General features: G+C 37.3%; 1 protein-coding gene across 6 annotated transcripts in view; it reads right to left on the bottom strand.

Moving 5' to 3' along the window:
• The window catches only part of LPP (LIM domain containing preferred translocation partner in lipoma), a 700420-nt gene that overhangs the window by 443652 nt on the left and 242887 nt on the right, over positions 1 to 13881 (bottom strand). The gene's annotated exons all lie outside the window — the stretch shown is intronic.

The following is a 13881-nucleotide window of genomic DNA, read 5'->3' as shown; positions in this document are numbered from 1 at the left end:
CGGTGCATCTGAATTGGGCCGAGTAGGGGAACTGAAGTAAAGGCAGAGGGTGAGATATGAAAATGCAAATTCAGTCTACTGGGAACCATACTGGGTGGGTATGAATGACACCTCAAATGGTGATGTTTCTAGATACACATCATATAACTTGGAGATTTCTTTTTCCAGTAAATATTTTTTTTTACAAAGGAAGCACTTAATAAACTACAAGTCATTATTATATATGAACAGATCAATAACAAAAATATCTGCAAATTTAAATGTCATTTTAATTTCATTTTAATGTCAGTAAAACTACCAATGACATCTAACAAGTCTAAGCAAAATGACATAATTCACCAGAATTAATGGATATTTCAAATGGTTCTTCCAAAGGCTCTCTGAAATAATGTCTTCTTGGTAATGACTTACAGAGATTACTTTGGCTGTTTTATACTTTCATACCTCATCCCATACACACCCATGCACAGGTGATTCTAAGTAATTTTCACATATTTTTGGACAAATTCAATTTTCAAATATCTCTGAATGGTAATGACTAGGGAAAATAATTGTGAGAATTTTCTTCTTTTAAAAAATAATAATAGCATTAACATGAGATGCAATGTAGAGCCAAGGAAAACCTCTGGACTTGGAGTTAGGAAGCAAGGATTCAAATCCCAGCCCTGCCCTGTGCTGGCTGTTTCACTTTGTATTATATCCTCTGTAGACTGAGGGTGATGATACCCATCTTTTATAGTGTAACTGAAAGATTAGGTTAACAGTGAAGCAGATGAAACAGACTAATAAATCCACTAAAAAGTCTTTCACGTCGTTACAACAAAGTTCTCCCAGAGAAACTGTTTTAGTAATAGCAGTGGTCAACAATTATTATGCACTGGTTATTCTACATTACCAATGCTTTACTTAAGGGAAAACACTCAAGTTTGGTCAAATGTGGCTTCTACATTTATAAGCTTTGCTGTGAGTCCTCTGAATCTCAAATTGTTCATTTGTCTCTAGGAACCTTAATAATATAGGAACCATAATAATGTTACAGGATATGGTGGTTATTAAATTAGATTCTATGTGGGAAAGTGCTTCAAAATCTATTCACACACACATACACACACACACAAAATCTTTAAAGTTGCAAGTTATAGTGAATATTTCATAATAAAGTTCTTCCTTCACTGCTTCCTATTTTCTCAGGATCACCCCAAAAAGGAGATAAACCAGAACCAAAAAGAAAAAAAATGTTTTAGTTGCCTCACATCTCACATTCTTAAGGATGAGTGTTTGACTACGTAAAAAAGGCTACTTTGACCTAGATTGGGGAGAATTAAAAGAGACTTGGTTTTTTTCCCCTGCTTTTTGGACTTAGCATCTGTACAGACAGAAACATTTCATTCTTAAGCATGATAGACGCTTGGAGAGAAATGGCCTGATCCTTCTGGCCAAGACCACCAGGATAGTAGCTCTCGCCCATGGTGTAATAAGATCAGTATGCTTTGTTTCTTGGTGCTTCCTGCCTGTAGCTACCCAACTTCCTGGAGCTATTCCTAGAGATGTGTGTCAAAGCACACGAGATGCTGAGTCTGCTCAGAGTGAAGTTACTTTGCTCATATTGCAAAGTTCACAGGAGCCCCAAAGCACCACCTAAGGACGTCAGCAAAGAGCTGCTAAAATTACAAGGGTCAGAACCGGCACCTTGCTCTGCGTTTGCATATGCCGTTCCCTTTGCTTGGCATGTCATGCTGTCCACCACCCTCTTCTGCCTGGCTAACAACTAACTCACTCTCCAAGACTCAGCTCAGATGTCCCCTCTTCTGTGAAGCTTTCCCCAATTCCTCCTACACCACATCCTTCATCTTCTTAAGGGCTTACAGAATTTACAGAATTCAACTTCTGCTATTATATGTCTACCTTTACTAGCAGACCATCTATTCTGCTTGAAAGCAGCAAGATGCAGAACAACATACAGAATGGATAGTAAGAGAGAATGCTGCAAAGTCAAAGTGCTAGCAGGGTCTAGGTGTCACACCTCAGGGATCTGCCCTCCTCTCTCTCTGGTGCTATCCTCAGCCGTCCAGTCTCTGGATACTGTAAATTTAAGGAAGGATGATAAAAATATAACAGCATGATATTTCTTTCTTTTACAGCTCCTAGGGTCAATCATTGTTCCAGGGTATGATTTCTTTATATGGCACATTTACCCAAAGGCTTAGGTGTCGGATTTATTTTTATAATATTCATAATGAATCCATTTATAGATGATTTACATAGGCCTGTTGTGACCCAAAATCGGCTGACATTTCAGGCGTTGTTACCTGAAGTTACACAAGAGCAAGTGCTCTACAATGAAAAGGTTTGGGCACTGCTGAGGCATTCTAGAAGAATCTTTTTTATTTACATCTTCTTCTGTTTTTGGATCCCAATTAAAATTCCTTGGAACAACATATGAAGGAAACTGGTATTCACGGTGAAAAGCACAGCATCATGAAGGACGATTTGAGCCCCTGAATCGCTACATTGTTCATACGATGAAAGATGCATAAGACTTCCACAGCCACTATCCTTTACTAAGGAGAGAATCTGTACCCACAGGACCTGGAGAAGGTTCAAGGGCATTAAAAGATTGGCCCCTGGAGTTACTGAAATAAACAAATGGTTCCCAAACTTTGGTTGAGTGTCAATCGGAATTATCTGGCGAGTTTTATTTCATTTTGTTTTAATGCAGATTTCTGGGACCCATGCCCTGAGATTCTGATTCTGTAGGACTGACATGAGCCCCAGGGACCGTGGTTTGTTTTTTTTTTTTTTTAATGTTCCCCAAGTCTTTCTGATGACTGGCCAGCTTTGAAAAACACTGGTGTAAACCACCTTTGTAACAGGGATCTTCAAATGGTGCATGCAAGATGGCACCTTGAGAAGGACAAGAAAACATTAAGAAATCTACATGTATGTATTTACCTTATTGTTGTGAAAGTTTTTATTTTAAAATAGAGACTCACAGAAAGTTGTAAAAATAGTATAAAGGGTCCCATGTACTGCTCACCCCGCTCCCACAATGGTAACGTCTGATAAAGATACAATACAAAATCCAAGCCAGGAAAACTGACATTGTTTCATTACGGTTAACTAGTCCTTATTCAGTTTTCACCATATTTTAACCTGAATTCCTTTGTCTGTGTATATAGATCTATGCTATTTCAACTCATGTACAGGTTCATGTAACCACCACTGCAATTGAGATACAGAACTCTTCCACCACCAATTCCCTGTTGCTTTTTCTTGGTATGAATTCCCTGCCCCACTCCATCCCCAATCCTGTCCCCTAACAACCATTAATCTGTTCTCCATCACTAGAGTTTAGTCATCTCAAGAATGTCTTATAAATGGAATCATACGGTATATGTAATCCTTCAAGACTGATTTTTCTTTTTTCATTAAGCACAATGCCCTTGAGGTGAATCCAGGATGCTGCCTGTATCAATAGATCACTCCTTCTTATTAACGAATAGTACTATTCCACTGTATGCATGGACCTGAGTCTATTTAAACATTTACCCATTGGAGGACATTTGAGACGTTGCCAGTATTTTGCCATTATGAAAAAAGTTATGAACATTCATGTACAGGAGTTTTTGTGAACATGATTTTTCATGTCTCTGGATTAAAGGCTCCAGGGTACAACTGCTAAATCATATGGTTAGTACACATTTATGTGGGTTTTAAAAAAAAAAGCCGCCAAAGAGTTTTCCAGAGTTATTACACCATTTTACACACAACTACCAGCAACGTATGAGAGATTCAGCTTCTCCACACCTTCGCCAGCATATATGATTTTTTATTTTACCTGGCTTAAGGGTGTATGGTGACGCCTTATTGTAGTTCTACATTTATTTTTATTCTTGAAAAAGAAATTAAGCTTTCTTCACATTTAAAACATGGAGTGAAAATTGTATCACACATTTATAGAATTTAAAAATGAAGATTAAAGAGCACCTCACCACACAATATTGCACTATTCACAGTGTTTGGAGTCAGACACGGATGAGGAATCTACCACCTCATGAAGGCATTCACTTCAGCGGTTAATGAAGCTGACAGGTTACAAAATAAAAGAGATTTTTGTCAACAGTTCAGGAATTCGTTTTTGTTCTAAAACATCTAATCCACTCACTCTGTGCACATACGTTAATTCTATCACTGTAGATTCTAAGCAAGTCACCCAAAACACTTCAGTGACACAGAACAGTGGCCATAATGGAAGGATCCACGGGATCCAGACTCAGCTTCACCACTTACGGTTCTGTAATATTGAACAAACCACCCGACCGCTCTGAGCCTTGAAAACTGAGGTACTAACCCCTGTCTGTATTCAACAATTTTGATTTGTTATTTACAGCATTCCTAGAGAAAAGGTCCCATACCTCCTAGAAATGGATTAGGGAATTAACTATCCTTATCTGACCAATGAGATTGTATTAGACAATTTTAAAGATTCATCCTGGTTCAAGAATTTTATAATATATATAAAACTGAGGCACTGTGATTCCTATCACTGTTATTAGAGGTTAATACTGTTTACCAGTATTTATATTATTAGTAGTAATAATTATTTTTATATTACTATATACTTATTAGTCTTATAGTACTAGTATTATAATTTAGAAAAAGTATTAGTAATAGTGTGTATAAAATTATAAAATGCATTTATTAAATAAATACTGTTTTATAATTTTATAAATATTACTTAATATTAATAAAAGCAACTAGTTATTTTTATTATAATAAGAAATACACTCTATGAGGGCAGAGATCAATCTCTGTTTTGCTCATTACTTCAGCCCCTAGAAGAGTGTCTGGTACAAATTCTGTTTTAAGTAAATGATTGTTTAATAAGTATGCAAAAGTAATTTCTAGAGTCGTAAGGTATTTTATAATTTATAAAACATTTTTACACTCACTGTTATATTTGATCCTCAAAACAATCTGGTGAGATAACTAATATTAACAACTAGTTTTATAAATTAAGAAATATGGAATAGAAAATTGTAATGCCCAAGGTCAAGTGGTGAAACTGAGGCTGGCATGTAAATACCCTGACCACCAAGTCAGCACTGAACCTTGGCTCTTTGCAGTGTCAATAAGACCTATGAATATTTAGTAAGATCTGATTTCACGATTTCACCCAAAGAATTACAAGTTCTTTCCTCTTCAGGAAGGTGCAATGTAAAGATCAAATTAATACAATTATTACCCAACCCTTTAATGAATGAACAGCTTGTCCTTTTTCCCCCTGAGGCTCTGAAAATTAAAACTCATGTACTGGCACTCCACAGTGATAGATGAGGCTCAAGATGCTTACCCTGAACCAGAAAAGGGACATGCCAGTCAAACTCGAGTCTCATTAGAGTTCCTGATGTTTCAGTGAAGCTGCGACTGTCCTCTTGACAGACCATGCATGGTTATAACAAACAGTCTGAGAAGTCGCGAGTGTTCTTCTGTGATGGCTGGCAACTTAACAGGGCCGTCAGAACTACATAAAGAAGATGTTTCCCATTTGTACCTCCAAAATCACAGGCCAGATTCACCTTTCATGTCAGGGAAGAGAGACGATAGGACTCCAGAGACAGGAGCGTGAACTGCAAGTATAAATATTTTAACATCACCTTGTTCAGAGCTCACCGTCAGTCCTTATATATTTTCTACTACCAATTATTCCAGATGTAAAAAAGAAAAAGCTTTTACTAACTGTAAGAAGAGAAGCAGCATCAAATTGGCTTATATGGGCAAGATTAAAAATGGCAGAAAAAATCCATTCTAAATTACTTCTTCAAATATATTGCCATAGGTGGCCATCCGTTTCCCTCACATTCTAGCCATCTGTTGAGAAAACAAATATGTGCTGCCTGACCAAGTTACATGACTTCATATCACTGAAAGCTAGTTGTGCACCAAGTAACAATAATCAGACTCATCAATTCCTAGGAACCAAGCCCCAACTTTGTCTCTTCCAACCTAAGTCAGTGGAGACCCAATGGAATGAGCACATTCAGGGCCTGAGCTCTGGAGCCAGTTCAGCCCCAAACTCTTGGGTAACCTTGGAAGACATTCTCTTCCCTCTCAGACTCAGTTTTCACATCTGACAAGTAAAAGAATTGGCCTAGAAAACCTTCAAACACTTTTCTAGTTCTGCTGCGCAAAGATTTTGTGGTTAAAACATGAAGAATGGCTCTGGCAGGAGAGTGGGATGGAAACAAGCTTGGCTGCCATTTCCATCAGGAGAGATCAGTTGCTTATGAGGACGTTTGCTCTGGTTACTATGTTTACCCCAGATTATCAATCACCTATAACTATTCCCTCTCCATAGAATGGGTTAGTAACCTCAGGTAGTAGAAAGCACAGAGAGATCTAGTAAAAAATTTCCAGGCTTAGGACCCTCACTGAATAGAATTCACTTCACCTATTCTGATTTGACTTTACAAGTCAAGGCGAAGCGATGTAGGCAAAGCTTGAAAACAGAGGCTTTGTTTATGTTTTACAGAAGTGTATAAGGTAATATACATAGGAAAAGTTTGTGAAAAGAGCAACCATTTTGAAATTAATTTCAAAGAAAAATCATGAAATAATAAAATAATGGAGTTAAAACAGATGAGGCTCTCTAGCCCAATCTCTAATAAATAGAAACCTTTAAAATCAGCAAGAGCCCTAGATATAAAGAATAGAGCCTAGCTCTACAATTTTACTAACTACATGATTATGGAAAAACTTATTTCACTTCTGGTAGTTTACCACTCAGTAAAATGGCAACAGCATCTGTTCTACCTAACTCAGAGAGCTACAGTAAAAACTCTCTTTTGAGAATTAAATAACAATAAATATGGAAGTGCTGTATGAACTACAAAGGAGTGTATAAGTAAAAGGAATTCTACTGAAAGGGTCACCTGGAATTTGTACCCTATGGATTCATTTTTTTAAAAATCTTATATAAAAAATATTTTTTAAAAGAAACTTGAGACACTGGAGAAAGTCAAACTCAAGCCGTAAGATAACTCCAACTTTACAAACTTGCAAACTTTACAAATCATTCTGTATGATAATCTATTGTAATGAGGGATACAAAATACTATCAAATGTCATTCAGCCAAACTACTGAGAGAGAGAGACAGAGACAGAAAGAGAAAATTTCCAACGGCCAGAGTTATAACAGTAGGAAAATTTCAAAACTATCTCCATAAAATAATGTATTAGTACAGGAAAAAAAGCTCACGTACTTTGGTATCTACCAAGGACAAAAAAAAGAAAGATCTATACCCTATTCTGCCATCAAAGTCTAAGACTCTGAGGAATTCTTGAAAATTTGAAGCAAAGAAAGGACCCTGATTACAGGAAAAAGAACACTACTGCTGGGTGGGGCTAATGGCGGACTCCAGGAGGGCTCACGCCAAGGAGTACTCCTCAGAACTTCTGCTGCCAGTGTCCTTGTCCCCATGGTGAGCCACAGGTGCCCCCCACCTCTGCAGGAGACCCTCCAACACTAGCAGACTTTGTGTCGAGAAGCAAGAGCAACTACAATCCTGCAGCCTGTGGAACAAAAACCACATTCACAGAAAGATAGATAAGATGAAAAGGCAGAGGGCTATGTAAAAGATGACGGAACAAGATAAAACCCCAGACAAAAAACTAAACGAAGTGGAGATAGGGAACAATCAGAATGATAGTGAAGATGATCCAGGGCAAAGATCGGGAAGATGCAAGAAATGTTTGACAAAGACCTAGAAGAATTAAGAACAAACAAACAGAGATGAACAATACAATAACTGAAATAAAAAATACACTAGAAGGGATCAATAGCAGAGTAACTGAGCAGAAGAACAAGATAAGTGACGTGGAAGACAGAATGGTGAAATTCACTGCTACGGAACAGAATAAAGAAAAAACAACAGGAACTACGAACCTTCAGCCTGCAAAAAAAAAAAAAGGAGACCCCAAACACAGTAAGATAAGCAAAATGAAAAGACAGAAAAACACACAGCAGATGAAGGAGCAAGATAAAAACCCACCAGACCTAACAAATGAAGAGGAAATAGGCAGTCTACCTGAAAAAGAATTCAGAATAATGATAGTAAGGTTGATCCAAAATCTTGGAGATAGAATGGACAACAGAATGGACAAATTGCAAGAATCAGTTAACAAGGACCTAGAAGAACTAAAGATGAAACAAGCAACGATGAACAACACAATAAATGAAATTAAAAGTACTCTAGAGGGGATCAATAGCAGAATAACTGAGGCAGAAGAACGGATAAGTGACCTGGAAGATAAAATAGTGGAAATAACTACTGCAGAGCAGAATAAACAAAAAAGAATGAAAAGAACTGAGGACAGTCTCAGAGGCCTCTGGGACAACATTAAACGCACCAACATTCAAATTAGAGGGGTTCCAGAAGAAGAAGAGAAAAAGAAAGGGACTGAGAAAATATTTGAAGAGATTATAGTTGAAAACTTCCCTAATTGGGAAAGGAAATAGTTAATCAAGTCCAGGAAGCACAGAGAGTCCCATACAGGATAACTCCAAGGAGAAATACGCCAAGACACATGTTAATCAAACTGTCAAAAATTAAATACAAAGAAAACATACTAAAAGCAGCAAGGGAAAAACAACAAATAACACACAAGGGAATCCCCATAAGGTTAAAAGCTGATCTTTCAGCAGAAACTCTGCAAGCCAGAAGGGAGTGGCAGGACATATTGAAAGTGTTGAAGGAGAAAAACCTGCAACCAAGATTACTCTACCCAGCAAGGATCTCATTCAGATTTGATGGAGAAATTAAAACCTTTACAGACAAGCAAAAGCTGAGAGAGTTCAGCACCACCAAACCAGCTCTACAACAACTGCTAAAGGAACTTCTCTAGGCAAGAAACACAAAAGAAGGAAAGGACCTACAATAACGAACCCAAAACAATTAAGAAAATGGGAATAGGAACACACATATCGATAATTACCTTAAATGTAAATGGACTAAATGCTCCCACCAAAAGACACAGATTGGCTGAATGGATACAAAAACAAGACCCATATATTTGCTGTCTACAAGAGACCCACTTCAGACCTAGAGACACATACAGACTGAAAGTAAGGGGATGGAAAAAGGTATTTCATGCAAATGGAAACCAAAAGAAAGCTGGAGTAGCAATTCTCATATCAGACAAAATAGACTTTAAAACAAAGACTATTAGAAGAGACAAAGAAGGACACTACATAATGATCAAGGGATCAATCCAGGAGGAAGATATAACAATTGTAAATATTTATGCACCCAACATAGGTGCACCTCAATACATAAGGCAAATACTGTCAACCATAAAAGGGGAAATCGACAGTAACACATTCATAGTAGGGGACTTTAACACCCCACTTTCACCAATGGACAGATCATCCAAAATGAAAATAAATAAGGAAACACAAGCTTTAAATGATACATTAAACAAGATGGACTTAATTGATATTTTTAGGACATTCCATCCAAAAACAACAGAATACACATTTTTCTCAAGTGCTCATGGAACATTCTCCAGGATAGATCATATCTTGGGTCACAAATCAAGCCTTGGTAAATTTAAGAAAATTGAAATTGTATCAAGTATGTTTTCTGACCACAACGCCATGAGACTAGGTATCAATTACAGGAAAAGATCTGTAAAAAATACAAACACATGGAGGCTAAACAATACACTACTTAATAATGAAGTGATCACTGAAGAAATCAAAGAGGAAATCAAAAAATACCTAGAGACAAATGACAATGGAGACACAACGACCCAAAATCTGTGGGATGCAGCAAAAGCAGTTCTAAGGGGGAAGTTTATAGCAATACAAGCCCACCTTAAGAAGCAGGAAACATCTCGAATAAACAACCTAACCTTGCACCTCAAGCAATTAGAGAAAGAAGAACAAAAAAACCCCAAAGCTAGCAGAAGGAAAGAAATCATAAAAATCAGATCAGAAATAAATGAAAAAGAAATGAAGCAAACGATAGCAGAGATCAATAAAACTAAAAGCTGGTTCTTTGAGAAGATAAACAAAATAGATAAACCACTAGCCAGACTCATCAAGAAAAAAGGGAGAAGACTCAAATCAATAGAATTAGAAATGAAAAAGGAGAGGTAACAACTGACACTGCAGAAATACAAAAGATCATGAGAGATTACTACAAGCAACTCTATGCCAATAAAATGGACAATCTGGAAGAAATGGACAAATTCTTAGAAATGCACAACCTGCCAAGACTGAATCAGGAAGAAATAGAAAATATGAACAGACCAATCACAAGCACTGAAATTGAAACTGTGATTAAAAATCTTCCAACAAAGAAAAGCCCAGGACCAGATGGCTTCACAGGCGAATTCTATCAAACATTTAGAGAAGAGCTAACACCTATCCTTCTCAAACTCTTCCAAAATATAGCAGAGGGAGGAAAACTCCCTAACTCCTTCTACGAGGCCACCATCACCTTGATACCAAAACCAGACAAGGATGTCACAAAGAAAGAAAACTACAGGCCAATATCACTGATGAACATAGATGCAAAAATCCTCAACAAAATACAAGCAAACAGAATCCAACAGCACATTAAAAGGATCATACACCATGATCAAGTGGGGTTTATTCCAGGAATGCAAGGATTCTTCAATATACGCAAATCTATCAATGTGATAAACCATATTAACAAACTGAAGGAGAAAAACCATATGATCATCTCAATAGATGCAGAGAAAGCTTTTGACAAAATTCAACACCCATTTATGATAAAAACCCTGCAGAAAGTAGGCATAGAGGGAACTTTCCTCAACATAATAAAGGCCATATATGACAAGCCCACAGCAAACATCATCCTCAATGGTGAAAAACTGAAAGCATTTCCACTAAGATCAGGAACAAGACAAGGTTGCCCACTCTCACCACTCTTATTCAACATAGTTTTGGAAGTTTTAGCCACAGCAATCAGAGAAGAAAAGGAAATAAAAGGAATCCAAATCGGAAAAGAAGAAGTAAAGCTGTCACTGTTTGCAGATGACATGATCCTATACATAGAGAACCCTAAAGATGCTACCAGAAAACTACTAGAGCTAATCAATGAATTTGGTAAAGTGGCAGGATACAAAATTAATGCACAGAAATCTCTGGCATTCCTATATACTAATGATGAAAAATCTGAAAGTGAAATCAAGAAAACACTCCCATTTACCATTGCAACAAAAAGAATAAAATATCTAGGAATAAACCTACCTAAGGAGACAAAAGATCTGTATGCAGAAAATTATAAGACACTGATGAAAGAAATTAAAGATGACACAAATAGATGGAGAGATATACCATGTTCTTGGATTGGAAGAATCAACATTGTGAAAATGACTCTACTACCGAAAACAATCTATAGATTCAATGCAATCCCTATCAAACTACCACTGGCATTTTTCACAGAACTAGAACAAAAAATTTTGCAATTTGTATGGAAACACAAAAGGCCCCGAATAGCCAAAGCAATCTTGAGAACGAAAGAAGGAACTGGAGGAATCAGGCTCCCAGACTTCAGACTATACTACAAAGCTACAGTTATCAAGACGGTATGGTACTGGCACAAAAACAGAAAGATAGATCAATGGAACAGGATAGAAAGCCCAGAGATAAACCCACGCACATATGGTCACCTTATCTTTGACAAAGGAGGCAGAAATGTACCGTGGAGAAAGGACAGCCTATTCAATAAGTGGTGCTGGGAAAACTGGACAGCTACATGTAAAAGTATGAAATTAGATCACTCCCTAACACCATACACAAAAATAAGCTCAAAATGGATTAAAGACCTAAATGTAAGGCCAGAAACTATCAAACTCTTAGAGGAAAACATAGGCAGAACACTCTATGACATAAATCACAGCAAGGTCCTTTTTGACCCACCTCCTAGAGAAATGGAAATAAAAACAAGAGTAAACAAATGGGACCTAATGAAACTTAAAAGCTTTTGCGCAGCAAAGGAAACCATAAAGAAGACCAAAAGACAACCCTCAGAATGGGAGAAAATATTTGCAAATGAAGCAACTGACAAAGGATTGATCTCCAAAATTTATAAGCAGCTCATGCAGCTTAATAACAAAAAAACAAACAACCCAATCCAAAAATGGGCAGAAGACCTACATAGACATTTCTCCAAAGAAGATATACAGAGTGCCAACAAACACATGAAAGAATGCTCAACATCACTAATCATGAGAGAAATGCAAATCAAAACTACAATGAGATATCATCTCACACCAGTCAGAATGGCCATCATCAAAAAATCTATAAACAATAAATGCTGGAGAGGGTGTGGAGAAAAGGGAACCCTCTTACACTGTTGGTGGGAATGTAAATTGATACAGCCACTGTGGAGAACAGTATGGAGGTTCCTTAAAAAGCTACAAATAGAACTACCATATGACCCAGCAATCCCACTACTGGGCATATACCCTGAGAAAACCATAATTCAAAAAGAGTCATGTACCAAAATGTTCATTGCAGCTCTATTTACAATAGCCCAGAGATGGAAACAACCTAAGTGTCCATCATCAGATGAATGGATAAAGAAGATGTGGCACATATATACAATGGAATATTACTCAGCCATAAAAAGAGACGAAATTGAGCTATTTGTAATGAGGTGGATAGACCTAGAGTCTGTCATACAGAGTGAAGTAAGTCAGAAAGAGAGAGACAAATACCGTATGCTAACACATATATATGGAATCTAAGAAAAAAAAATGTCATGAAAAACCTAGGGGTGAAACAGGAATAAAGACACAGACTTACTAGAGAATGGACTTGAGGCTATGGGGAGGGGGAAGGGTAAACGGTGACAAAGCGATAAAGAGGCATGGACATACATACACTACCAAACGTAAGGTAGATAGCTAGTGGGAAGTAGCCGCATAGCACAGGGAGATCAGCTCGGTGCTTTGTGACCACCTGGAGGGGTGGGATAGGGAGGGTGGGAGGGAGGGAGACGCAAGCGGGAAGAGATATGGGAACATATGTATATATATAACTGATTCATTTTGTTGTGAAGCTGAAACTAACATACCATTGTAAAGCAATTATACTCCAATAAAGATGTTAAAAAAAATAAATAAATAAATAAAAAAACAATACAATAACTGAAATAAAATACACTAGAAGGGATCAATAGCAGAGTAACTGAGCAGAAGAACAAGATAAGTGACGTGGAAGACAGAATGGTGAAATTCACTGCTACGGAACAGAATAAAGAAAAAAGAATGAAAAGAAATGAAGACAGCCTAAGAGGCCTCTGGAACAACACTAAAGGCAACAACATTCGCACTATAGGGGTTCAAAAAGAGAAGAGAGAAAGGACTCGAGAAAATATTTAAAGAGATTATATTCGAAAACTTCCCTAACATGAGACAAGATTTAGCAACCCAAGACCAGGAAGAGCAGAGAGTCCCATACAGGATAAACGAAGGAGAAACATGCCAAGACTCATAGAAATCAAATTGGCAAAAATTAAAGACAAAGAAAAATTATTGAAAGCAGCAGGGAAAAACGACAAATAACATACAAGGGAACTCCCGTAAGGTTAACAGCTTATTTCTCAGCAGAAACTCTACAAGCCAGAAGGGAGTGCCATGATATACTTAAAGTGATGAAAGGGAAGAACCTACAACCAAGATTACTCTACCCAGCAAGGATCTCATTCAGATTTGATGGAGAAATTAAAAGCTTTACAGACAAGCAAAAGCTAAGAGAATTCAGCACCACCAAACCAGCTCTACAACAAATGCTAAAGGAATTTCTCTAACTGGGAAACACAAGAGAAGAAAAGGACCTACAAAAAC

The sequence above is a fragment of the Tursiops truncatus genome, chromosome 4 (assembly GCF_011762595.2).
Source record: "Tursiops truncatus isolate mTurTru1 chromosome 4, mTurTru1.mat.Y, whole genome shotgun sequence".
Lineage (NCBI taxonomy): Eukaryota > Metazoa > Chordata > Mammalia > Artiodactyla > Delphinidae > Tursiops > Tursiops truncatus.
Note: the sequence above shows the minus strand (reverse complement) of the source record. Positions and strands in the feature narration are given on the sequence as shown.